Here is a 27,717-nt window from a genome sequence, read left to right as displayed (position 1 = left end):
CTGGACACAAATATAGTGCGAAGCCCCACGTCAATTTTTTTTTAATTATTTCATGAAATAATTTTTTTAAAAAAGGGCTTCCCTATATTGTTGTGTCTGGCCAGGTACAAATAGGCAGCTGGTGGTTGGGGGCAGCCCGTTCCTGCCTGCTGTACCTGACTGGACACAAATATAGGGCGAAGCCCCACGTCAATTTTTTTTAAATTATTTCAGGAAATTCATGAAATAATGAAAAAAAAATTGATGTGGGGCTTTGCCCTATATTTGTGTCCAGTCAGGTACAGCAGGCAGGAACGGGCTGCTCCCAACCACCAGCTGCCTATTTGTACCTAGCCGGACACAACAATATAGGGAAGCCCTTTTTTTCTTAATTATTCCATGAATTTCATGAATTTAAAAAAAAAATACGTGGAGCTTCGCCCTATTTTTGTGTCCAGCCAGGTACAACTAGGCAGCTGGGGGCTGGAATCTGCAGCGCAGGGAGGCCCAAGCTTTCTGGGCCCCACCCGCTGCAAATTGCAGTCCGCAGCCGCCCCGGAAAATGGCGCGTTCATAGAAGCGCCATCTTCTGGCGCTGTACCCAACTCATCCAGGGCCCTGGTGCGGTGGCTCACTGGGTAATAAAGGGGTTAAGGCCAGCTTGGCATTATCAGCTGGCCCTAAGCCCGAAATTCATGGGGTCACGCCAATATTAGACATGACCACCATGAATTTCTAGTAAAGTATTTAAAAAAAACACAAACACCCAGAAAAAAGTCCTTTAATTGAAATAAACACACAATTCTTTATTGTTCTAAATTAAACCATACTTACCGCCACGCCCATTCCAGCTGAAGCCAATGATCGCCTGCAATAAAAGTAAAATAATAAAGCAACATCATCCTTACCTTTCCATGGTTCCCAGGACAGCTTCAGCTCTGCTACATCGAGATGACAGGCTGGACCGCAGCAGAACGCTGCCATCCAGCCTGTCATCCCGCAGACACTGAGAAGCGCAGGCATGCTTGCGCTACTCAGTGTCTGGCTGTGACGGCATCCAGATGAGCCGAGGTCATGTCCAATGAACTCGGCTCACCTCATGCACGTCACTGACAGCGTGGGAAAATTCTCACGCTGAAGCGCTGAGTGCAGGAGAATTTTCCCACGCTGTCAGTGACGTACATGAGGTGAGCCGAGTTCATTGTCGGCTCATCTGGATGCCGTCACAGTCAGACACTGAGAAGCGCAAGCATGCCTGCGCTTCTCAGTGTCTGCGGGATGACAGGCTGGATGGCAGCGTTCTGCTGCGGTCCAGCCTGTCATCTCGATGTAGCAGAGCTGAAGCTGTCCTGGGAACCATGGAAAGGTAAGGATGATGTTGCTTTATTATTTTTCTTTTATTGCAGTAGATCGTTGGCTTCAGCTGGAAAGGGCGTGATGGTAAGTATGGTTTAATTTAGAACAATAAAGAATTGTGTCTTTATTTCAATTAAAGGACTTTATTCTGGGTGTTTGTGGTTTTTTTTTAACTTTGACTATGGGGTTAGTAATGGGGGTGTCTTATAGACGCCTCTCCATTACTAACCTGGGCTTGATGTCAGCTGGCATTATAAGCTGACATCAACCCCAACCCTATTACCCCCTGCCACCGCACCAGGGCAGCGTGGAAGAGCGAGGCTAAGTGCCAGAGTTGGCGCATCCTATGGATGCGCCATTTCTGGGGCGGCTGACGGCTGGTGTTTCTAGCCTGGGAGGGGGCCAATATTCATGGCTCCCTTCCTGGGCTATTAATATCAGCCCCCAGCTGTCTGCCTAGCCTTTGCTAGCTATTAAATTAGGGGGGACCCCACGTCATTTTTTGGGGGGGGGTCCTCCATTTTAATAGCTAGTAAAGGCTAGGTATTCAGCTGGGGGCTGATATTAGTAGCCTGGGAAGCTCCGTGGGTATTACCCCCTTCCCAGGCTTCAAACATCTGCCCCAGCTGTCTGCTTAACCTCCGCTAGAGACTAAAATTAAGGGGAACCCCACGCCAATTTTTTTTAATAATAAATCCTTTATTTTAATACTAAATGACAAGTACAGTAACCAACACTATCACTGTACTTATTATATATGTGACTGACATGTTTCTATCTATCTAATCTATGTGTGAAGCTCTATTCTGTCTGTTATAAATTGTCGGGTACAGATGCTGAATTGCCGGCCGACTTTTTTAAAGAGACGGTGCATGAAAACACTATTATTTTTTTTGATAAATCCTTTACACTAAATTACAATTACAGTAAGCAACACTGTCACTGTACTTCGTATATATGTGGCTGACATGTTTCTATCTATCTAATCTATGTGTGATTCTCTATTCCTTCTATTCTAAATTGTCGGGTACAGATGCTGAATTGCCGGACGGCTTTTTTAAAGAGACGGTGCATGAAAACACTATTATTTTTTTTAATAAATCCTTTGCAGTAAATGACAAGTACAGTAAGCAACACTGTCACAGTACTTCATATATATGTGACTGACATGTTTCTATCTATCTAATCTATGTGTGATGCTCTATTCTGTCTGTTATAAATTGTCGGGTACAGACGCTGAATTGCCGGCCGGCTTTTTTAAAGAGACGGTGCATGAAAACACTATTATATTTTTTAATAAATCCTTTACACTAAATGACAAGTACAGTAAGCAACACTGTCACTGTACTTCATATATATGTGACTGACATGTTTCTATCTATCTAATCTATGTGTGATGCTCTATTCCTTCATGTCTAAATTGTCGGGTACCGGTGTATGCCGCTGCTGAATTGCCGGCGGCTTTTTTAAAGAAAGCGTCTTCTGAGCAGTTTGTCAGCTTTTGGACACCTTTGAAGGTGTTTTCTATGTGTTCCTATGTGTTTTTGTTTGCCTGCCATTGGTTTTAACGGTGTTCGACGGTGTTCTAAGGTGTTCGACGAACCGAACCGAACCCGAACACTACGGGGGTGGCTCAACACTACTTAAGATCCTTTGGGGGGGGGGAATTCTTCAAGACAGGTGTTTTAAACTTCAGTCTTGATCCTGAATCTGTTAAAGTAAAATTTGCCAAATTCATAAAAAGGATGTACTTGGCCCATCTTTCTGCTCCCCGTCCGCCAATGTCAAAAAATGTAATTCATTGTACTTTTGTGTTATACATTATAGGAAATCTGTTGGCATTCCCCTCCTATTAGGCTCTGCACATTTTCAAAAAGTTGTTGGATCTGGGGTAAAATCCCCAAAAGTTTTTTATGGACAATATTACTCTATGGCACTCATTAAATATAGCCAATATAAGTGCAGTACAAATACATTGTAACAAAATAGCTCAACAACAATGAAAAGATGCAAGCAGGAGTGAGGTATGAGGAGTAGCAATAGTGTAATAATTAGTGTTGAGCGAGCGTGCTCGCCGAGTATTTGCGGCGTGCTTGGCATCTAGGTTTGATCCACCGCAGCTGCATGTGTCGCGACTGTTAGCTGCGACACATGCAGGCATTGCCTGTTTGTTAGGCAATCCCTGCATGTGTTGCAGCTGTCTAACAGCCGCGATACATGCAGAAGCGGCGGATCAAACCTAGATGCCGAGCACCCGTGCGTGCTCGTTTAAAGGGCTAAACGAGCATGCTCGTTCAACACTAGTAGTAATAGTAACAATAGTGGCAGGAGTAGTAGTAATAGTAATAGTGCTAGTAGAAGTAAAAGTAGAAGTACACCAATGCCTTAGTAGACCACAAAGTCTATTTTTTTTTTTTTGCACAGTTCAAAATGATAATACAACATTTTTAAAACTCATTAAAAACACACTGCGGATTTGGGCCAAGTTATCAAATACTGTGAAGCAATTTTTGATGAATTTGTTATAAAAATCCATCAGAACAAAAAATAAAACAAAAACAAAACAAAAATCAATGACTAAAACGAATAATTGTAAATGATGAAAGCATGATAAAAAAAATAATACAGTTGTGGTTTTTAGGCAGAGAAAATTCTCTCCTATATAACAATGTATCCTGCGGATCACTCTTAGAGGTTCTGCCTTCCATACTGGAGGTAGCGAGTTAATTTAACATATTCTTAAGCACAATCAGATACTGGGAAGAACCTTCCCCTCATTGTCCTGTGTCTTTCGGAGGAGAACCTACTCAGAGATGAGGAGGCGCAGCAGCGTCCTGTGTAATAAACTAGACGGGGTAGATACTAAGCAAAGAGCAGCAGAGCCAATAAACGCCGTTCAGATCTACAAAGATCCGCTCCCCCGATGGGCCGTTGTGCGGTTTGTCCGCCCCGAGTATCGGTAGTAGTAATTATAACATTGAGTCAGCTTTTTTACTTTTGAGCAGAGTTTATTTCTAGAATTTCCACTCTTTTATTTTCCATTTTTCTAGACTTTATGACAGTAAAGCCCATGGGAATCTTTCTATGTCCCATACATCTTACTATCTGACACCTTTCAGATCTCATGGATTAGTGGATATTTTCCATCTATGAATTATGTTGTGTTACAGAGATAGTTTCTGTTTTTTTTCTATAGATATTAATGACAAGCATCATTGCTCCATTTATCTATGGATCTACAGGCGATAAGATAAATGAGGTGCAACAGAAAACACATAAATATCATTAATTAAACTGAATCAATTACACAATTTGACTTCTCGGCTGAGGGAAATCTCAGTTTCTTTTCCTCCACATGTGAGAGCCTAATGGAGGAGACGTTCTCGATGTGTTACAATGGCCGCTTCTATCACGGTCCTCCGGTCAGTGGTCCTGGTGTCCCCGATAATAACGACCTCCCTCAGGAACCGGCGATGCTGAACGCTCTATCACTTATTGGGTAATAAATTCCCTTTGTTTTTTTTGGGGAAGAATGAAAGCTTTAAATCCTCGGCTACCTGCATCTGAGGCTGATAAAAGATGCATCATGAGATTGTGACGGATCCTCCGCTCCGCAGCGGCGGCTTTTTTTCTTTCTCATCTCGGTTTGTTTATTTCTATCAATGGGCTCTTCTTCGCTCAGATCATCACACAGAAATCAGGAAAGCCTTTTATTCATATGTGAAAAAAGAACAAAGATGAAAAAGAAAAAAAAAATATATATATCTATATATAGTGCCGCCATGAAGTGAGACGACAAAGTCATTTCAGATGGGAAAAACTCACCTAAAGACATCTATGTACATCCTAATGATTAAAGGAAACGCTTCCTATCAGTGTTCTACACTGGAGTCTCCGTATCATCATGTTACTGATACATTGCTCAGATCTGCGCTCATAAACCAAGCAGTTAAAACCTAGTTAAAACTAACCAAATAAATAAACGAAAAAATATATATACATTTTGATTTGCAGCAAATCAATTAGCCTCAGATTGTAAGTTCTGCAAGGTTTCTAGTTGCCCGATAACATATGGTTATATTGTTATATGGGTAAATATATGGTAATTGTTCTTCACTGTTGTACTGTTGTGCTATGTGTACTGTTTATTCAGTATTTTCTGGCTTTTTCTTTTTTTTATATTTATGGCTAAATTGTGAGCTGTGACGTAATGGCACTATCCAGATTCACCCTAAAGTGGCTGCTGCATTCACTGTATCGGCATTTATACATGCTGTGAAAGTCTCTCCTGATTGACTGTGCTATTTTGCGTTTGCTAATGTAATTTGCATTTTGTGACTATAGCAAAATCGCGGCTAGCTGGCCTCCATTTTTCTGTATTGTACAGGGCCAAAACAGGGGTTAAAATAGTATATCACCTTGGAGGTCACCTGTCAGCTCGCCCCTGGTCCTCGGACCGCTCCCTTTGATTCAGGTCTTCTTGGCAGGTAAGGTGACGTCCTCTTCTGCATCTTCTCTCCATGATGGCACCTCCTGCATTGATTTAGCCTCAGATGACGCTTATCTTGATGCCATGACAGATATGCAGTGATGTGAATTTACTGTTTACTTATTTTAATTTTTACCCCTGTTATTATGCTTTGAAGTCTCTCCAGACCCTGAATTGAATTTCAAATTTTATTAATCTGTCTAATTACAATTTTGATAGTGTTACGGTTCGGGGAGAACTTAGAGGGGCGTAATTAAGTGACCACCTGGTTCTTCACTAGAACCCATGATGGTTTGATTAGACTTGGACCCAGGTGGAGGCCAGGTACCACTCCAGGACAGACCCCAGAGCTGAAGCGACTGACTCCCCTAAGGGGTGCAAGGAAGCAGGAGTGGACTTGGAGAGTCAGGACGGGAACTGGAACACAGGAATAGACAGGGCGGGTTACAGGAACTCAGGATAGACAGGTGCAGGATCACAGGAGCTGATTCAGACTGGATGAGTGAGGGAGGTGGAAACAGGTGTGGATCAGGCAGGTCAGCATCAGTACTAGGTATAAGCATTGATGTGATCAAGAACAGGTACAGCAGGAAGGGCAGGATCAAGTTCAGATAGGATGGACAGGAGCAGATTCACAGACCACAGATATAGGGACCTAACAACTGAGTAGAAGGGAAACACACTAATCAATAATGTTGATAAGGCAACTCCCAATAGGAGAGGGGGCCTTAAATGTCAGACGTCACCCAGCTATTGACTGAGGATATTTCAGAAGCGCGCGTGCTACCCCCTTTAAGGAGCGGGGAGTGCGCGCATGCCTTAAGCACACTCCCTGGAGATTTGCGCACCGTACGCAGGTCCGGGGCGGCAGCAGACGTGGTGAGGACCGAAGCAGAGAGGGTGAGTGAGCGAGCACATCTGCGTCACAGCCAGGAGGAGAAAAGGGAATCGATCAGGTGAAACGTGGGTGGGTGATGGCCACAGGATGAGGGGTACAGTAAAAATTAGCAGACACGCACAAATATTAAATAATATAATATAAAAAAAAATAAAGGAAAGGATGTTATGTAAACATTATATAAATGACAATTACAATGACAGTAATTCCTCTCAATAACACCGAATAAGAGTATACACAGGTACACTTAACAGAATTAACATTTATATGCCAGCAAAATACATGCGATTAACCCTTTCTATGCATAAAGCCATAAAACGACAGTGTTGTGCCAGTACTGTAGTAATCGCCTACTCTGAGCAGTTTTTGAAGTGTCTCTTACAGAAGAGGTCTTTTCGCCTAACTAACTAGACCTCCATAAAGTTATTTATATATGCTCATATATATTCAGCTGTAAATAGTACCAGTACATCCTGAGGCTGAAGCGGATAGTTCCTTCCTGGGCTGAGTCCCGAATAATCAGAAACGCTGACTGGAATCTCTTAGAGAATGCCGATCTCTTTAATGCAGGACTTCTCTAAGTCCTTAGAAATAAGACCTCCATGGACTAGCTCAAGATGCTGTGTCCTTGGTTGTCCTCATCGAGTGAGCACATGTCAAGCCGAACAATGCATCCCAGAGTCACCAAGAACAAATCCAAAGATGCACCACTCTATCCAGAAGTTTTGCCAACAATGCGTAGCTTCACTGCTCTTGAATAGTGATGAGCGAGCATGCTCGCCACTACTCGGTACTCGCCCGAGCATCATGGTGCTTGACAAGCTCAGCGCTCAGCGAGTATTTCCGGGTTGCTCGGGCGGGAACTCGGGTCCCCTCCCTGCATGTTTGGCGCTCTTTAGAGAGCCAATGAACATGCAGGGATTGCCTGCCATGCACTGTAATGCCGTAGCCATGTTGGTTGTGGGCATTACAGTGATTGGCTGGCCGCACAGCATCATCAGGTGTATATCAGACCTGGCGCCGCCATGCTCGTCACAGTCACTCCGGATCAGACAGTGTAGGGAGAGGTGCTGCTGAGCTAGGGAGAGATTTGATCGTGTATTAGGTAGTGTAGGGAGAAAAACCGTACATTACACATATCCATCTTAACAAACAGTTCATGTGAGGACTAATCCATCTGCAGAGATATCAGGCAGGCAGGGTGTATAGGCAGGCAGGCATGGTATATAGCAGACTGCAGTGCATATAGCACAAGAGGCTCCATTCCAGTTCTGTCGGCTGCTGCTGTTAGATATTTCTGGAAATAGGCCCAGGTCTCAGGGGCCAAGAATATTTTTTTTTGCATCTAAATCCTCATTATTTGCTTAAAAAGCAATCCAGAGAACACTGTTGTTCTGCGCCATTTGCTTGTTGGCACTGCAGAATACAGCCAGGTCCTTTCCATATTACAGCGCTAAAAATCCATGTATTTAAAACTGTGGCACACGGATTACACGGATTACATATACGTTTTCAGAAAATACTGCCATTTCTGGCCTCCATTAAAAAAAATTTCAGTGTGTCAGTGAAGCAATTGACACCAGATTGCTGTTCAAAATAGTTACCTACAGGCCAGGTATTTAAAACTGTGTTTTCTGCACAACACGGATCACATATAAATTCGCGCCAAACTCAGTCATTTGTAGTGAGCGTGGAAGATACTGTCCTCCATTTAAAATGGGCAAGGCACGTGGCAAGGGACGGGGAACTGGACGTGATGGTAATTGTGCATGCAGAGGCCGAGAACAAGGCCGTGGGCAAGACGAAATTGTGCCGCAACAAACACCCACATCTTCTCGCCTGACCTTCCTGTCCCATTTTCTAGGGGACCGCAGCACACCACTATTGAACCCAGAGCAGTGTCAAAAGGTTGTTGGTTGGATAGCGGATAATGGTTCCAGTCACTTAGCCACCACCACCAACACCACCCTGTCTTCCACACAGTCAAGTCTCAGTAGCCGTGAGTCCGGACCGCATATTCCTCACCCTGATTCTCCTTCCTCCCACCATGCCAAGTACCCAGAGACAACTGATCCCACACTTGGACACTCTGAAGAGCTGTTCACTTTTCCATTTATAGAGGAGATCACGTGTAGCGATGCCCAAATATTTGAGCAGCCACGGTCGCACGAAGGCGACGGTGGGAAAGTGTCACAAGAGGTGGACGATGATGAGACACAATTGCCAGAAAGTCAGGAGGAGGACCAGGGTGCGGAAGTGGCAGACGAGGTGGTGGATGATATAGTAACTGACCCAACCTGGCAGGAGGACATGCTGAGCGAGGACAGCAGCACACAGGGGGAGGGAGGCAGAGCACCCCAACAGGCAGGAAGAAGCAGTGTGGTGGCCGCAGACAAAAGGCAAGCAACCGTTCCCCGTAACACCAACACAAAGGAAGTTGCCAGTACAACTGTTAGGTCTTCCCGAGTCTGGTTGTTTTTTAAAGACTCTGCCGATAACCCCAAAAAGGCCATTTGCATCACCTGCCAGGTCAGCATCAGCAGTGGTGGCAAAACGACCAGCCTGACCACCAACAGCATAATCAGGCACATGGCAGCAAAGCACCCGACTTTGTGGGCCGAACCCCAGGGTCCAGGAACATTGTCTGCAGGTGGCACCATTGCTTCTTCCGCTTTTGTGCATCCAAGCCAATCCCCTGTCTATAGTGCATGCGAAGATGCCTCCTGCCCTGCACCTGTCGTTGCACACTCTCAAGTAGCAGCATCAGGAAGCATGTCCATGTCCTTGTCCCAGTGCAGCGTTCAGTTGTCCATACCCCAATCCTTGGAACGCAAGGCAAATATGCAGCCAACGCCCCACAGGCCACACTACTAAATTCTCACATTTCACGACGGCTTGCGCTCGAAATGTTGCCTTTTAAGCTTGTGGAGATGGAAGCATTCCGCAATCTGATGGCGGCGGCCGTCCCTCGGTACTCGGTCCCCAGCCACCACTATTTCTCCCGGTGTGCCGTCCCCGCATTACACAAGCATGTGTCCCAAAACATTAGCTGTGCTCTCAACAACGCAGTTACCGGTAAAGTCCACCTAACCACAGACACGTGAAAAAATACTTGTGGGCAGGGACGGTACATCTCGCTGATGGCACACTGGGTTAACATAGTGGAAGCCGGGACCCATTCGGACCTTGGGACGGAACACGTCCTCCCGACGCCAAGGATTGTGGGCCCTAGGTCAATCAGGGTTGCCCACACGGTCTACAGCTCCTGCACCTCATCCTCCTCAGCCACCTCTTCCTCTTCAGCCTCCATCTCCAAAATGACCACATCAGTCACAAGCTGGAAGCACTGCAGCACTGCCTCGGCCAAGTGGCAAGAGGCTGTGCTGAAGCTAATATGCTTAGGTGAAAAACCGCACAATGCTGAAGAGTTGTGGACAGCTCTGAAATAGCAGGCAGATCTGTGGCTCACACCGCTGAACCTACAGCCAGGCATGGTCGTATTTGACAATGGCCGGAACCTGGTGGAGGCCCTAATACGAGGCGAGCTCAAACATGTACTATGCCTGGCCCTTGTGCTTAACCTCGTCGTTCAGCGGTTTCTCAAATCCTACCCGGAGCTGCCGGATCTGCTTGTTAAAGTATGCCGCCTGTGTGCCCATTTTAGAAAGTCAGCTACAGCTTCCGCCGCCTTTGCAGTGTTTCCGCAGCGTTTGCAGCTTCTGGTTCACAGCCTGGTGTGTGATGTCCCCACGCATTGGAACTACACTGAAGATGTTGGGAAGGATTTGTGAGCAGAAAAGGTCAGTTGTTGAGTACCAGCATCAACAAGGCCGTCGGTATTCAGTTCAGACTCCACACATAAGACCTCAGGAGTGGACATGGATGTCAGACATATGTACCATCCTCCAAAACTTTGAGGACTCCACCAAGATGGTGTGTGGCTATGACGCCATTATTAGCTCACCATCCCACTTCTCTGTCTTCTGAAATACTCTCTGCTCAAAATAAAAGAGGATGCATTGCAGGCGGAGCACGATGAGATGGAGCAAGTAACCATACAGGGTGATTACACACAGCCAAGCCTCATCTCATCCCAACGTCGATTGGGTGACAATGAGGAAGAGGAGGAGGAGGAGGAAGGACAGGAGCTAGTTTCATGCACTATAGACAGTACTACCTGCACAGCTGTCATACCATCTGTTCAGAGTGGATGGCCAGAGGACAGAGAGGAGGAGGAGGAGAGCATGGTCTGTTATCCTCTTGGTGAGGACACGGAAGTCTTGCCTGTTAGTAGTCTGGCATGCATGGCCTAGTTTATGTTACACTGCCTTTCCCATGACCCTCACATTCTCAAAATTTTTGGTGACAGTCATTACTGGTTGGTGACACTTCTAGACCCACGCTACAAGGAGAACTTTATATCTCTTATTCCTGAGGCGGACAGGTCTGCAAAATTGGGGCTGTACCAGAAGGCCCTTGTTGCGGAACTATTAAAAAATTCCCATCTGAAAACGCTGGCGGCAGAGGGCACACTTCATTGGAAAACCAAGGAGTACAGGTGAGACAGACACAACTTCAATCCAGCAGAGGCAGGGGAACACTGTCAAAGTTCTGGGAGAGTTTTCTCAGACCCTCCCATCGGACAGGCCCTGAGACGCGGGGTACTCTCACAAGGAGTGCAAAGTTTGGGAAGATGCTGAGGGAGTACCTTGCCAACCGTACCAACATCCTCCGTGATTCCTCTGTGCCTTATCATTATTGGGTATCCAAGCTGGATACGTGGAATGAACTGGCTCTCTATGCCTTGGAGGTCCTGGCCTGCCCTGCCGCCAGCGTTTTATCAGAGTGGCTTTTAGTGCCACTGGTGGAATTATAACTGATAAGCGCATCCGCCTGTCAACTGAAAATGCTGACAGGCTGACTCTTATAAAAATGAACAAGGGTTGGATTGGGCCAGACTTTTCAACACCTCCGAATGATAGCAGCTTAACATAAACTCCAAACCAGTGTGTTTTCTTCGGAGGTGTATTCCCATGCACCTTTACACACCTACACATGGGTATACGTTTCCTGATTTTGGATATTTGCACTTGTCCTCCTCCTTCTCCTCATCCTCCACTACCATATCACCAGGGTGACCGTGGTCCGTGATGCAACACCCACCTAATTTTTTTAAAGGGTGTTTAAGATGCCCGTAAACAATTTTTTTATACAGGATGTTCATGTATACCCCCCAGGGGTAAATGTTTGTCAGCCCATACACTTAGTGCATTGGCATTACAAGTATAGGCGGACCGCTCCTTTCTAATGGGAACATTTTTTTATGAGGCCCTCCTCCACGTCTCTTACAAGGGGCATTGAAGTGCCTCCAAATAGGCCAACACTATGGGAGACTCTCTCCTTTCTAATGGGAATTTGTTGTTACTGTGGCCATGCTCTGTGTGTCTTTAAATTCTTAATGGGGTTTTTCCTAAATTTGGTCAGCCGTTGGACTCACTGCATACCATATAACTGTATAGCAGACTCTCTCCTTTCTAATGGGAACATGTCGTACTTGTTACTGTGGCCCTGCTCTGTGTGTCTTTAAATTCTTAGTGGGGTTTTTCCTAAAATTGTCAGCTGTTTGACTCACTGCATACCCTATAACTGTATAGCAGACCCTCTCCTTTCTAATGGGAACATGTCGTACCTTGTTACTGTGGCCCTGCTCTTTGTGTCTTTAAATTCTTAGTGGGATTTTTCCCAAATGTTGGCAGCCCTTGCAGTCACAGCATGGGCATTACCAGTATAGGAGACCCGCTCCTTTATAATGGGAACATTTTTTTTCCTGAGACCCTCCTCTGTGTCTCTTCAAAGGGGTATTGGGTTGCTTCCACATTTTTGGCAGCCCTTGCAGTCACTGGATACGCAATAACAGTATAGGAGACCCACTTGTTAATAATGGGAACAACAAAGCATAGCCAGCTGATGGCTCTCTAACAATAGCTAGGGCCGACTGCTGGCCTTTTAAGAATAGTAAGGGCCGTCTGATGTCCCTATAAAAATAGGCTTTATGACTTTCAGAGTCCCTCCATCATAAATAAAACAGGATGTGTCTGATAATGTGTAACACACCACATTGCCAGATAAGGTTGTAAAATGTTAAAATTACATTTCCTGCTGAATGCATTTGTCTTAAAAAATAATGTAAAAAAAACAAAACAATAGGATCTTTCTTTAGTATAAAAAACAGTGTCACCAATTAAACAACAATGTAAGCACATTCTTCAGCTCATACACCTCCTCCTCCATCTCTGAAATGACCACATCAGTCACAAGCTGACAGCACTGCAGCACTGCCTTGGCCAAGCGGCAACAGGCTGTGCTGAAGATAACATGCTTAATTGACAAACTGCCCAGCGCTGCAGAGTTGTTGAAAGCTGTAACACAGCAGCCTGATCTGTGGCTCTCACCGCTGAACATACAGCCAGGAATGGTCGTGTGTGACGTTGGGTGGAACCTGGTTACGGAGAAATGACAGCCAGGGTACGTACGGTTTCCCTCTATGCCAGTCCTTTCACTGAGCTAAAGAATATGGCTGTGGTGAAATACAACTCCCACTGAGAAGCTGTTTCAGATTGAAAAACATTGTGCCCACCAGAGGATTTGATTCTGAGGGCTAACCTTTCTCCCCCGCTCAAGAGCCCCATAGCAGCTGCAAAGTTAGCGCTATCATGAACTCTCCTGAGGTAGAAGCCATGGCACACCGGAGGATTCTCTGGTGGGACCGTCCAACCCTGCCAAGAAGCAGTCCTGCCTAAGAAAAGTGTGTGGAAAGGTTCCCGGACACTGTATTGCTGCTTTTTACTGAGGAGGAAACACACGCAAACACGGGGAGAACATATAAAGTCCTTGCAGATGTTGTCCTTGCTGGGATTTGAACCCAGGATCCCAGCGCTACAAGTCTTCAGTGCTAACCACTGATCCAATGTGCTGCCATTCACCCTCTAATATTTAACAGGCTGGAAAAACTTGCACCTACTGCCACTCTATCTTCAGCTCCTTTGTGAGAAAATGTATTTGGACAGCCACTCAGTCTACCAAATAAAATTCCTGAGAAGGAAATTGGGGATGGCTTCACTACTGGAACTGGGGGCAGTGCTAATACCATGGCATCGTACCATAGTTTACTGGAAATATTCCAGGTTGGTAGGAGGCAAGCAAATTCGCACAGAAAAGTACCAGCAGTATGTTCAGGGACCCGCGCTTGTAGAAGACGGAGACAACACCGGGAGAAATAGTGACGGCTGGGGACCTCAAGGCATGAGGCATTAGGTTGTGAAAAGCTTCCACCTCCACGAGCTTTAAAGGCCACATTTCAAGTGCAAGCAGCTTTACAGGACTCCCTGTGAGAAATGACACGCAGGATATATATGATTTCCCTCTATGCCAGTCCTTTCACCGAGCTAAATACAACTGTCTGCAAAAAAAGTTGTGGAATGGCTCCGTACCGCCCCTGGCCATATTCACCTGTCCACGTGTTTGTGGTTAGGCAGCCCTTCCCAGTTAGTGCACTAGGGAGGACACGGATAATGTTGTGGGACCCGTGCTTGTGGAAGGCGGAGACGATACCTGGAAATATAGTGGCAGCTGGGGAACGAGTATGGACACCCGGCAGCTGCCGGCATGAGGTCGTGAAAAGCTTCCGCCTCCAGGAACTTAAAAGGCCATGTTTCAAGTACAAGCAGCTGTCAAAAATTTGGCAGTATAGTATTGCAGCCTGTGGGTGGGTCGGTGGCTGGCTGCTTACTTGCGCTTGCATTCCAAGGAATGGGGTAGGGACAACTGAACACTGCAGTGGGACAAGGACGTAGACGGTGATTGTTCCAAGTCTGCAATGACAGGTGCATGGCAGGAGGCATCTTCGCATGCGCCAAGGATCACTTATGATGGGCACACTTTTAGGCAGTGACCTGGGAGTCAGAGATGCTTCCAGAGGTCTTCCCCATGCTGTTCCCATGTCTTTTCAGCACTGTATGCTTGTGTTTGATGATGTGTCACACACCAAATGGCCAGATAAGGTTGTAAAATGTTAAAATGAAATTTCCAGGAGAATGCATTTGTCTTGGTTGAAAGCAATGCAAAAGTACAAAAATGCATCAAAAACGCTACGTGTGAATATAGCCCAAGGTGTGGAGGAGTACTTTTGGTTTTGGTTATTTATTTTGCCTTATATACAAGTCATTATCCTGGAAAGGATGTTCCTTAACATATTTCCCAGGAAAATCCATTTTGGTTTTGTTTTTGTATGTTTTATTGTGAGTCCGTAAAAGTGGTGTAATACTCTGACCACGTTGTTGACAGCAGTGACTTGGGAGTCAGAGATGCTTCCAGGAGTCTTCCACATGCTCTCCACATGTCATTTGAGCACTGTTCCCATCGATTTGGGCAATTTTTAGGCCCTCTGCAGACCGCAGGGGTGAGTCGCCTGAAAGATGCTCGAGTTTCCCATAGACTTACATTGGGCTCGTTGCTCGGGTTGAGCACCCGAGTATTCCAAAGTGCTCGACCTGAGCAACGAGTACCTGAGCATTTTAGTGCTCGCTCATCACTACTCTTGAACTCCCCTAGCAACAGTCACCTATTGCCAAATCTCTTTGCTGCAACTCTGGCCTTTCCGCTGCCCGCTACTGTCTAGATCATATATTACATCACAAATCTCCAACAATACAGTAAATTGTGATTAACCCTTACACAAGGATGCCGGCACTGTCATTACAGATAGACTGACTCATCACTATTTATAATCTTTTATGAAAGTTTAAACTCTATATTTTCCTTAGCCTGATTGAGAGCTCCTCAGTATCCCTCCTCCCTGTAGTTGCTGACTTCTTCAAGCGTCATAATGACAGTTCTCCGGACAGGCAGTGTGGGTAAGGACAGCACAGCAGAATTGACAGTGCTATTGGAGAGGGAGAGTGTAATGTGACACAGCTAAACTCAGCTGCACTGACTCATTCCCCACACTGATTGATGAAGGTGATTAAACTGGGAAATTAGAGCGTTATCCTTCCTCATATTTCACACACTGAGAAATATGCTTTAAACTATGGTGGAGGTGTGTTCTTTTTTCCAGTGTGTGTTGCTGCATGCTTATCATTGGTCAGTGTCATACAGGGAAAGAAGTTCACGCCCCCAGAGAAAACTCTGATAACAGCCACCTGCACCTTAAAAAAGTTAACTCATTAGGTGCCACATACTTAAATATTCCACTCTGCTGCCAATTTTACTCCTAGTTTACAGGTTAACATAAAAAAATTGGTGAAAGATCTTTTTTAAGTCAATACATTGATAAAAACCTGGGTTCATTCTTCCTGGAGCAGTGGCACTAATGGCCACAGGCGTTGGCTCATATTGCAAGTCAATCACATTGAAGTGAATGGAAATGAACTGCAATACCAGTCACAACCTGTGGAATAGAGTGGTGCTGTTCTTAGTGTCGGTTGCCATGATTTTTTATTCTTGTATAGCAACTAGTTCGACAACCATGGTTATATGTCAACTGGTTGATATCACATACACAATCTCTGAATTTTCATTCCAGTTTTTGAACAATAAAATCTAAAAAAAAAAAAAACTTCAGTTTTTGCACTTAATTACCTCAATGGTGCTAATTACAAAATGTTTTGCAAATATTTATTCCACAAAGCGCCCTGGACAATTAGCAATGATTGAGTGTAAATTAATAGTGTTCGACATTCACCTCTTGAACTCTTTAATTAATGTATAGAAACACTATCATTAGACAACAATATCATTATCTGGATACAATGTAACACATTCCTCTCATTAATGTTTGATGGCCATTGACGGCCGAGCCGCTCACATGATGAATCAGAGGCCGCACTCGTATTTATCACATGAGAAAGGGAAGTGATATATTCCGGAGGACAAAAACAATTGTTAGGGGGGTTTCTTGCTAAATGATGAGTGGACGATAGAACGGTAATGAAAACACGGAAGATGAAACAATCTGCGGAATGTTCTCTGGATCATTCTCCAGTCTGTTATCAAGCGGTATTATCCATTGAGTCGAGGATGTGGACTGAAGGATTTCTGTATTATTACATAATCGATTCACAAGACTCTGATCCTGTGGTCACATCAGTATTTCTTGGCTACCGGACAGGGGGCCTATGACACGCTCCTGCCACCCGCCATCCTTGACTCCTCTTTTGTTTTGCTGTCTTGGTGCAACATCATCATTGCAAAGTGAAATTGCACACGTCGCGCCATGCCACCTAATCAAAAGAGTAGCCGGGGATGACGGCGGGTAGAAGGAGGTTTGCCGGGCTCCTGTCTGGTGTCAGCAGAATACTGATGTGGCCACTGGACCTAGATCCTATGCACCAATTCACTCACCTCTATTATCTGCTACTATCAGGGTGGGATGGAAGCTCCTATATCCATTTCTTTGTTCCTATTTTATAATGTGCTGAAAACAGAAGGTCTGTAAAGTATTCTGCGACTTTTTTTTTTACATATGGACTTTTCATGTAGTTTTTTTTTATTTTTAAAGCCTATAGAAATATGTATGGAAAAATGAGAGCATGTTATCTTTGTAAAAATATGGCAAAGACCCCCAAAAAGTAAAAACTGAAAAAATACTCCCAAAAAAATGCACTTAGTAATGTGCTTTATATTTTCCCTTTTGACTTGCTGTGAACATCCGGATGCATCTTTTGTTTCTCTGGTAAAACGCTCCTGAAAAGCTCTGTGAAAAATGAGGCATTTTTGCTAAAAACACATTCTTTAAAGTAAATAAGTATTTTTCTACGGTCACTGCTAAACACAAACTATTTGTCTAGATCTGTAGAAGTGGAGGCCAAAAGGGAAGAAAATAAACTGAGCGAGGCTGTTAGGAGAAAACTCAGTTAATTCCCTATTTATTCTGCATTCAGCCTTCATCTGAACGTTGTCTTCTCTTCTATCACATCAGGATTTCTTGAGACAGAGATGATTAGTAAAACAGTAATTAAAGTGGTTGTGATAAAATATCTGCTCGGGGGTCTTTTCTGATTTCCATCGCCTCCCGTTTTATCATTATAATTTAAATTACCTCCATTTTACGACCTAACTGTGGCTGACCAGAAGGGAAATAATTTGGATTAATTAAAGAAAACTTCCTTTATTAGCCTTGTCTTCTCTTGTCTAACATGGTCTGTAAAGCAGAAGTCTAAGTAGTGTGAGGATTTCCACGAGAACAATCAAAGGTCTATGTAGCCAATTAGGACTTGGGCGCATGGTGCTTGCTCTTTATGACCTTTCGATGCGGGATTACAAAAGTGCAAAGCGGAGACTCGTTTCAAAGTTACAATTGTATTACGCTTCCTGAAAACTTTTACATTCCAACTGAGAAACATCAGACCTTTGTGAGAGCTATTTCTAAATGCTCAGTTCACAAAAACTAGAAATCTCAAGTTTATAAAAATGTTGTAACTAACTTTTTTTTTTTCCATTTTGTATGACAGTCGCACATGATTCCACTGATTCTATCCAATGTGACCTTTGTAATAGCTGGGATGTCGGCTGGATTTTGCTACAGTATCTTTCTCTTGGAGGGGATATTGGGAGTTGATACTGTCATGACACTGTTGCAGGATATCCCGGGGCAAAAGCTAGGCCTATCCTTCAAGCTAGGGCATGCCATAGTTTATCCCTGTCCCCTTGATTACTTCTGATGGTGAAGACGCCGGGGTCACATGCCTTGCTATGCTCGTATATCAACTCTTATCTGTCCTCTCCCCCACCCAGGGAGGTGGGAAGCTGAAGTGTATAAGAATGCACTAACCCGAAGACGGACAGGGATAAACAAAAGTACCAATCATGCAAAATGCAATAGTGTGGAAGTAAAAAAAGGAGAAACCAAATAGAAGAGGATGAGGATGTGCACACAAAAGCTCCACGCAACAGTCTTCTGAACAAATTTCCAAATACCACCTCCAACCACAAACTACACCTCCAATTCCAGAAACAGGCAGCATGAACTAACACTGGCAATCCCTAAGTGCCAGAGGGTAGTATATATAGCAGAGGAGAGCGGCCAACACTGAATAGCTAAGGCAATCCAAGTAGGAAAGCTCCAGGAGCTTCAACTGAACAGATTAACCCTTTTACTGCTAGCAAAGAAAAAACCTGCACTGTTTAATATGATGGTGAAGTGCTTCTAAGCAGTGCAGGAGTACACGAAACCAGACGCTGAGGTCTTCTGGCCCCTCTCTGTTGCGGTATACCCGTGGCAGATGCTTGGTGGCAAAACTGTTGATTCACTGTATTATTTGCAAATGGATGCAGAATGGAAATAAGAACAAATATTTATGCATACAAAGAACATAAAAATTAGACTTACGGATGACAGATGGAATATGGATGACATCATACTAAAAGTCCTTTGTTTTTTATTTTTGAAGAAACTTGTCCTAATTCTTTAGACCCTCAGAACAAGTTGCTAACACCCTGTTTGGGCTGCAGCAGTAGCAAAATAGTTTTTTTTTTTTTTTAATGCTGTCCCTTTTTGTTACGCTATTTAAAAATCATGGTAATAATAAATATGTGGTTTTATGATGTTCGCAGCATAAAAAAAAAATTGTCACCGCTGCAACATGTCACCTCAGCCTTAAAGCTAATGTGGAAAGATAAAGCCATGCGCCAAATGACAAAAAGTTAATTGCGTCATTCTTGAGCTGTTCTTTAATACACCAAGAAGCCATAAAGCAGATGTGTTCTCCACCTGCACGGTGCTCAGTCTATGTATTAGTATAAATGCCACCATCATCTGCAGTAAATTAAGATTCAGCCCCAGTCCTGATGGAGAACGTCTACATAGGTCGAATACACAAGACGCCATCATCATTGTCCATAGACCTGAAATATGACTTCTGGATTCTCTACCTAAGTAATATTATTATCAGTCCTATTTCCTATGATTGATTTTAATTCCTTTCCGACCTTTCCCTCCAATAATGATGTTATTAGACGCTCCCCTCGCTCCGCTCGCCGGTGACCTCACTTTATAAAATGAACAAATGTGTTTGAGCGGAAACGAACAACAATCGGCTTCTGAATTGAACCATTCTGTGCGCAGAGATGAGCACATTCTCCGTCTGACCTGTAATTTTGCTGGTGGTGTTTGTACTTTTTTTCCTGTACATGAAATCTTCCTTCCAGGTCCTTGTATTTTGTCTTGTCCGTTTAATTGCGCTGTCTTTTCTTTACTTCACTCTTCGTGACCTTCGTCTAGATTATTTTCTCTTTCCTTTCTTCCATCTTCGTTTAACCCTAAACTGACTGTTTCTTTCAAGTTTTACAGAATAAAAACTTTTTTTAAAACTTTTCTCTCCTCTATAAAATGCAGCCTTTCTGGCCTTGTACCTGATCATATATCAATTACTGGGGTTGTTTTTTTGCATAAAGAAAATAATTTACTTCTTGGAAATTGTAAAAAGGATAAAAGAACCATTAGGCCATTAGTATGACTTCCCCCACTCCCCTCCCCCCCCCCCAAAAAAAAGCAGAAAGGACCATTGTGAGGTATCTACACAGGATTCTTAGAAGTGGATTTAACATGCTTTATAGCACTGAATTGGTCAAATTTATTCTCTTAAAGGGCTATCAAGTAGTGTTGAGCGAGTATGTTCTGTCCGAGTATGCTCGGGCCGAGCTGCGAGTATTTACAGCTGCTCGGTGATATGGTTGAATCGCTCCCATGTGCATGATTTGCAACTGTTTGACAGCTTTATTACATGGGAGGATTGTCTATTTCTTACACATTCCTCACATGTAGTAAAACTGTCAAACAGTTGCAAATCATGCACACGGGAGCGATTCAACCATATCACCGAGCAGCTGTAAATACTCGGAGCTCGGCCCGAGCATACTCGGAACAGAACATACTCGCTCAACACTAGTAGCAAAATATTGATGACCTATACTTAGGTAAAGTTCCAGTCTTTAGCTCTTCTTCTTCCTTCCAGTAACTCTTCTTGATTTATGGACTGTGTTATGTTTTAGTCATTTGCATTACCATCCCTTTTGGGCTCAACTCACAATTGCTCTATTTCCCTAGATCCACCTTACAACTAGTGACTTTACATAATGGCATATACACAGATCAGGACCCCAAAATAAAGGGTCTGTAACCCGAAAATGACGATGGGGTATATGATGGACAACGGTAGTGGTAGACTTTACGGGTTAATAGGTGATAACTGATAGGGGGTCAGACCATTGGGATCCCCAGGAATCCCAGGAAAGCATGTTGCAGGCCTAAAATTCATCGTCTATAGGATTGTACAACTGCTGTACTCAGCTTTCTTTGCCAGCCCCATAGTCAATAAATCATCACTAGTCACTTCTACTCCTTGCTCTATTTAACTACTAGTCTGTGGTTTTTCAAAAGTCCTTTACTCTCCTCTCCAGAAATACTCTGTGCTGCTGATATCGCCTTGCATATGCTGTTGGGATCAGTGGGGCTCCCAGCTCTCGGACCCCACAGCGATCCTCAAGTTACCACCTCTCCCGTCCCTTTATCATTTCTATACACGAACACTTGATGATAAATCTGAAGTTAATGAGTTAATCAATATTAATACTTCCCATTACATCTACATGCACAGTCTGTGTTCCACCGCTGACACAGAACAGTGGCCGTTAATGGCATATTATGAGTTTTATTAATGCTACTCTGCCCTATGGATGTTGTATCGGTGGAGTATACGACGTTATTCCTTTGCCAAGCTGCGTCCAATGCTGAGGTCAGATTCATGGGCAGACCATTAACTTACCAGTCTGTGTTTTGACCCCTTTCATCTGGTTGAAAAGGAGCAATTTTTTTTTCTTGTTGACTCTTCCGCCACCTTCTAATTTCTACTTTTTTATTCTATTAGATACATTGTTGCAAAACCTGTTTTACATTTATAAAGTAACATATTATCACTATTTTTTAAAAGCTTCCAGCTCCGGTGTTGCGAGGAATCAGCGAGTTACCGTCCGGATTTACAGATGGTTCTTCTGCAATTGTAATGATTAGTACAGTCAGGGTTGGTACAATCGCAATATTACTTATTAAAACATCTTTTCCGCAGTAACAGTTCACTTTATTTTAGCCGCGTGACTTCTGGGGTAAGATATTAACACAATGTTTCATAGAAGAGCGACGAAGAACTTGTTCCCATCATCTGGGCAAAATTCAGTTTATGAGAGAGGAGGATGAATTTCTCTACAATGTATCTATTTCTATACCGAATGTATGTTCTAGTATGGGGCTTCCCAAACATGTTCATGTGTTACCCCAAACTCCTTATCGGAAAGTCAATTTTACCCTTGGCTAACAATTGGCTTAGCGGCAAAGTTGTCCAAGTACTTGATCTAATTTCGCCTTGTGATGTTGTCACATCTCCAATAAAGTAATTGCCATTGGTATTTTCATTTATTTTAATCATAATGGGAATATTTTTAGACATACTCACAGCACCCGCCTTGCCGAAGTGTCATCGCTCCCTGCCATTGTTCCCCTGGACCTGCGCACACCGCACAGATCTTCTGGCGGCTTGCCTAGTGCATGCACATACATGCTCTCACATTCTTAAAGGGGCAGTGCATGCACTTTGGAAACATCCCCAGCCAATAGCTGGGAGGCATCAAGTATATAAAGCATGCTCCCCATTAGGGAAGTGCCTGAGCAACGTTCTCCTTTTATTAGTGTTGTGCAACTAGTGAGTTGTCAGGTCCCTGTATCCTGTGTTGTATGAGTCTGAACCTTTTTCTATATCCCATGTTGTCTAATGTTGAACCCTGAAGCCGCACCTGTAATACCTAAACCCTGAAGCCACACCTGCGATACCTGAACCCTAAAGCCGCACCTGAGGTACCTTAACCTTGAAGCTGCACTTGTGGTACCTGAACTCTGAAGCCGCACCTGTGGTACCTGAATCCTAAAGCCTCACCTGCGATACCTTAACCCTAAAGCCGCACCTGCGGTACCTGAACCCTGAAGCTGCACCTGTGGTACCTGAACCCTGAAGCCGCACCTGTAATACCTAAACCCTGAAGCCACACCTGCGATACCTGAACCCTAAAGCCGCACCTGAGGTACCTGAACCTTGAAGCTGCACTTGTGGTACCTGAACTCTGAAGCCGCACCTGTGGTACCTGAATCCTAAAGCCTCACCTGCGATACCTTAACCCTAAAGCCGCACCTGCGGTACCTGAACCCTGAAGCTGCACCTGTGGTACCTGAACCCTGAAGCTGCACCTGTGGTACCTGAACCCTGAAGCTGCACCTGTGGTACCTGAATCCTGAAGCCTCACCTGCGATACCTGAACCCTAAAGCCGCACCTGCGGTACCTGAACCCTGAAGCTGCACCTGTGGTACCTGAACCCTGAAGCTGCACCTGTGGTACCTGAATCCTGAAGCCTCACCTGCGATACCTGAACCCTAAAGCCGCACCTGCGGTACCTGAACCCTGAAGCTGCACCTGTGGTACCTGAACCCTGAAGCCGCACCTGCATTACCTTTACCCTGAAGCCGCACCCGTGGTACCTGAATCCTGAAGCCACACCTGCATTACCTTTACCCTGAAGCCACACCTGTGATACCTGAATCCTGAAGCTGCACCTGTGGTACCTGAATCCTGAAGCCACACCTGTGGTACCTGAATCCTGAAGCTGTACCTGCGGTACCTTAACCCTCAAGCTGCACCTGCCGTACCTGAACACTGAAGCCGTACCTGTGGTACATGAACCCTGAAGCCACACCTGCGGTACCTGAACCCTGAAGCCGCACCTGTGGTACCTGAACCCTCAAGCCGCACCTGTGGTACCTGAACCCTGAAGCTGCACCTGTGGTACCTGAACCCTGAAGCTGCACCTGCGGTACCTTAACCCTGAAGCTGCACCTGTGGTACCTTAACCCTGAAGTTGCACCTGTGGTACCTGAACCCTGAAGCCGCACCTGCGTTACCTTTACCCTCAAGCCGCACCAGTGGTACCTGAATCCTGAAGCCGCACCTGCAGTACCTTAACCCTGAAGCAGCACCTGCGGTACCTTAAGCCTGAAGCTGCACCTGGGGTACCTGAACCCTGAATCTGCACCTGCGGTATTGAACCCTGAAGCCGCACCAGTGGTACCTGAACCCTGAAACCGCACCCGTGGTACCTTTTACCCTCAAGCTGCACCTGCGGTACCTGAACCCTCGAGCGGCACCTGCGGTACCTGAACCCTGAAGCCGCACCTGCGGTACTTGAACCCTGAAGTCGCACCAGCGGTACCTGAACCCTGAAGCCGCACCCGTGGTACCTTTTACCCTTAAGCTGCATCTGCGGTACCTGAACCCTCAAGCTGCATCTGCGGTACCTGAACCCTGAAGCCGCACCTGTGATACCTTAACCCTGAAGCCGCACTTGCGGTACCTTAACCCTGAAGCCGCACCTGTGATACCTTAACCCTGAAGCCGCACCTGTGGTACCTGAACCCTCAAGCTGCACCTGCGGTACCTGAACCCTCAAGCTGCACCTGAGGTACTTTAACCCTCAAGCTGCACCTGTGGTACCTTAACCCTGAAGCTGCACCTGTGGTACCTGAACCCTGAAGCTGCACCTGCGGTACCTGAACCCTGAAGCTGCACCTGCGGTACCTGAACCCTGAAGCTGCACCTGCGGTACCTGAACCCTGAAGCGGCACCTGCGGTACTTGAACCCTGAAGCCGCACCTGCGGTACCTTAACCCTCAAGCCGCACCTGCGGTACCTTAACCCTCAAGCCGCACCTGCGGTACCTTAACCCTCAAGCCGCACCTGCGGTACCTTAACCCTCAAGCCGCACCTGCGGTACCTTAACCCTCAAGCTGCATCTGCGGTACCTTAACCCTCAAGCTGCACCTGCGGTACCTTAACTCTCAAGCTGCACCTGCGGTACCTGAACCCTGAAGCTGCACCTGCGGTACCTGAACCCTGAAGCTGCACCTGCGGTACCTGAACCCTGAAGCGGCACCAGTGGTACCTGAACCCTGAAGCTGCACCAGTGGTACCTGAACCCTGAAGCTGCACCCGTGGTACTTGAACTCTGAAGCCTCACCCGTGGTACCTGAACTCTGAAGCCACACCTGTGGTACCTGAACCCTGAAGCCGCACCTGCGGTACCTTTACCCTGAAGCCGCACGTGCGGTACCTTAACTCTTAAGCTGCACCTGTGGTACCTGAACCCTGAACCGCACCTGTGGTACCCGAGCCCTAAATCCGCACCTGCTGTACCTTAATCCTGACACTGCTCCAGTGGTACCTGAACCCTGACACCACAACTGCAGTACCTGTGCCCAACACTGCTCCAGCGGTATCTGAGCCTGACATTGCTCTGGCGGTACCTGAACCCACAAGCTGCTCCAGCGGTACCTGAGCCTAACACCGCTCCAGCGGTACCTGAGCCTGACACTGCTCCCTGACAGTTGGCGCTTATAAAGTTCTATGAAGAAGTGTAACTGTCAGCAGAATGTCTGTGTCTGCCTCTAGCTCTTCCCTCATCCACTCTCCATAGAATCTTATAAGCACTAACTGTCATTTCCTTTCTGAGTAATGGGGAAGTCTGCCTTCAACGAAGAGAGATTTCACCAACTGAGAGTGACAGATCTGTCCAGGAGTAGAAAGAATCAGATTTCTGCAATAAAATATATTACAAAGTTACGTGTTTTCATGCGTACTATTCATTTATGAAATAAAAATTAAAACAATAGATGATCTTTAATAATGTGTTTAGTTTTGAGTGAGCACTAAAATGCTCGGGTGCTCGAAGCTCAGGCCGAGCTCGCCGTGATACTCGGGTGCTCGACCCGAGCAACGAGCCCAATGTTAGTCTATGGGAGACCCGAGCATTTTTGGGCGGCACCCCCGGCAGTCTTTTAAAAGCCTAACAAGTGCCCAAACGATAGTGACAGTGCTCAAATGACATGGGGACAGAATGGGGATCACCCCAGGAAGCATTTCTGACCCCCAGGTCACTGCTGTGAACAACGTGGTCAGAGGTATTAAGCCACTTTTAAGGGCTCCCAATAAAACGTTCAAAAACGAAACTGAAACTGCTTTCCTGTGAAATATGTTAAGGAACTTCCTTTCCAGGGTAAAGACTTGTGTATAAGGTAAAATAAATAACCCCCAAAAAAATACTCCTCCACACCTTGGGCTATGTTCACAAGTAGCATTTTTTATGCGTTTTTGCACTTTTGTATTGCTTTCAACCGTGACAAATGCATTCACCAGGAAATGTCATTTTAACATTTTACAACCTTACCAGGCCATGTGCTGTGTGACACATGCATACAGTGCTGAAAAGACTTGGGAACAGCATGGGGAAGACCCCTGGAAGCATCTCTGACACCCAGGTCACTGCCTAAAAGTCTGCCCATCAAAAGTCATCCTTGCCGCATCAGAAGATGCAGACTTGCAACTATCCCCTTGCAAGTTCTTGTCCCAGGGCAGTGTTCAATTGTACCTCCCCCATTCCATGCAATGCAAGCGCAAATATGCAGCCAAGCACCCACCCACCCCCAGGCTGCAATACCATACTGCTTGCTTGCACTTGAAATTGGGCCTTTTAGGCATGTGGAGGCGGAATCTGGCCACCACGTCATGGCTGCTTTGGCGGCCTGGTATCCATTCTCAGTCCCCAGCCGCCCGGCGGCCGGGTGTCCACACTCGATACCCAGCCGCCAGGGGGTGGCCGGGTGTCCATACTCGGTCCCCAGCCGCCCCGCGGCCGGGTGTCCACACACGGTCCCCAGCCGCCTGGGGGCAGCCGGGTGTCCATAAACGGTCCTCAGCCGCCCCTATTTCTCCTGTCAACTTCCCCCCACACACTTTTCTTTGCCCGGCCTGCTTTAGGGCAGCATTGGACGAGCCCACCAGAGAACCAGACTCCTCCGGTGGGCCCTGGCTTCTCCATCAGGGGAGTTGAGAGTGCCAAGGTGAGGAGCATGATGATGATGATAGAAGTTAGCATCTGCTTTGTTTTCTTGGAATGCAAGCGTAAGTGTGCAGCCTGCCACTGACCCACCCCCAGGTTGCAATACCATACTGCTTGCTTGCACTTGAAATTGGGCCTTTTAGGCATGTGGAGGCGGAATCTGGCCACCACGTCATGGCTACGTTGGTGGCCTGGTATCCATACTCAGTCCCCAGCTGCCCGGCGGCCGGGTGTCCACACTTGGTCCCCAGCCGCCAGGGGGCGGCCGGGTGTCCATACTCGGTCCCCAGCCGCTCCGCGGCCGGGTGTCCACACATGGTCCCCAGCCGCCTGGGGGCAGCCGAGTGTCCATAAACGGTCCCCAGCCGCCCCTATTTCTCCTGTCAACTTCCCCCCACACACTTTTCTTGTCCAATGCTGCCTTAAGCAGGCAGGGCTGAGCCCACCAGTGAACCAGACTCCTCCGGTGGGCCCTGGCTTCTCCATCAGGGGAGTTGAGAGTGACAAGGTGAGGAGCATGATGATGATGATAGAAATTAGCATATGGTTTCTTTTCTTGGAATGCAAGCGCATGTATGTAGTAGCTGCTAGGCCTGAGGTGGTCAGTGTTTTGGCGCATATCCTACCTCCTCCGAGGATTGCTGGATGTTTTCCTGCTACTATCCCAGTTCTATTATCACCTGAAGCTTTGTTTTAACGGGAGTCAAAGATGGATGAGGCAGTGGCAAAGGAGAGAGCAGAAGGAACAGGGACCATTCACATCAATATCAGGCCAGTCAACCACACATGTCTTGTAGGATATGTTTCTGTAACAAAAGGAGCGGTTCGGCTACACAGTTATAGGGCATACAGTGAGTGCAATGCCTAACAAAAATTTTGAGGCACTCCAATGCCCCTTGGAAATGACATGGAGGTCAGAGGGCCTTAACTAAACCATTTTTTCCATTTATAGCAACTGGGTCTCCTGTGCACTCTTGGCCTAAGCAGTGAATGGAAGGCTTTCCA

Source organism: Phyllobates terribilis, unplaced genomic scaffold (genome assembly GCF_046119375.1).
Source record: "Phyllobates terribilis strain yellow unplaced genomic scaffold, ASM4611937v1 Scaffold_7__3_contigs__length_470593459, whole genome shotgun sequence".
Taxonomy (NCBI): Eukaryota; Metazoa; Chordata; class Amphibia; order Anura; family Dendrobatidae; genus Phyllobates; species Phyllobates terribilis.
The sequence above is the reverse complement of the archived record's forward strand: the minus strand, read 5'-3'. Positions refer to the sequence as shown.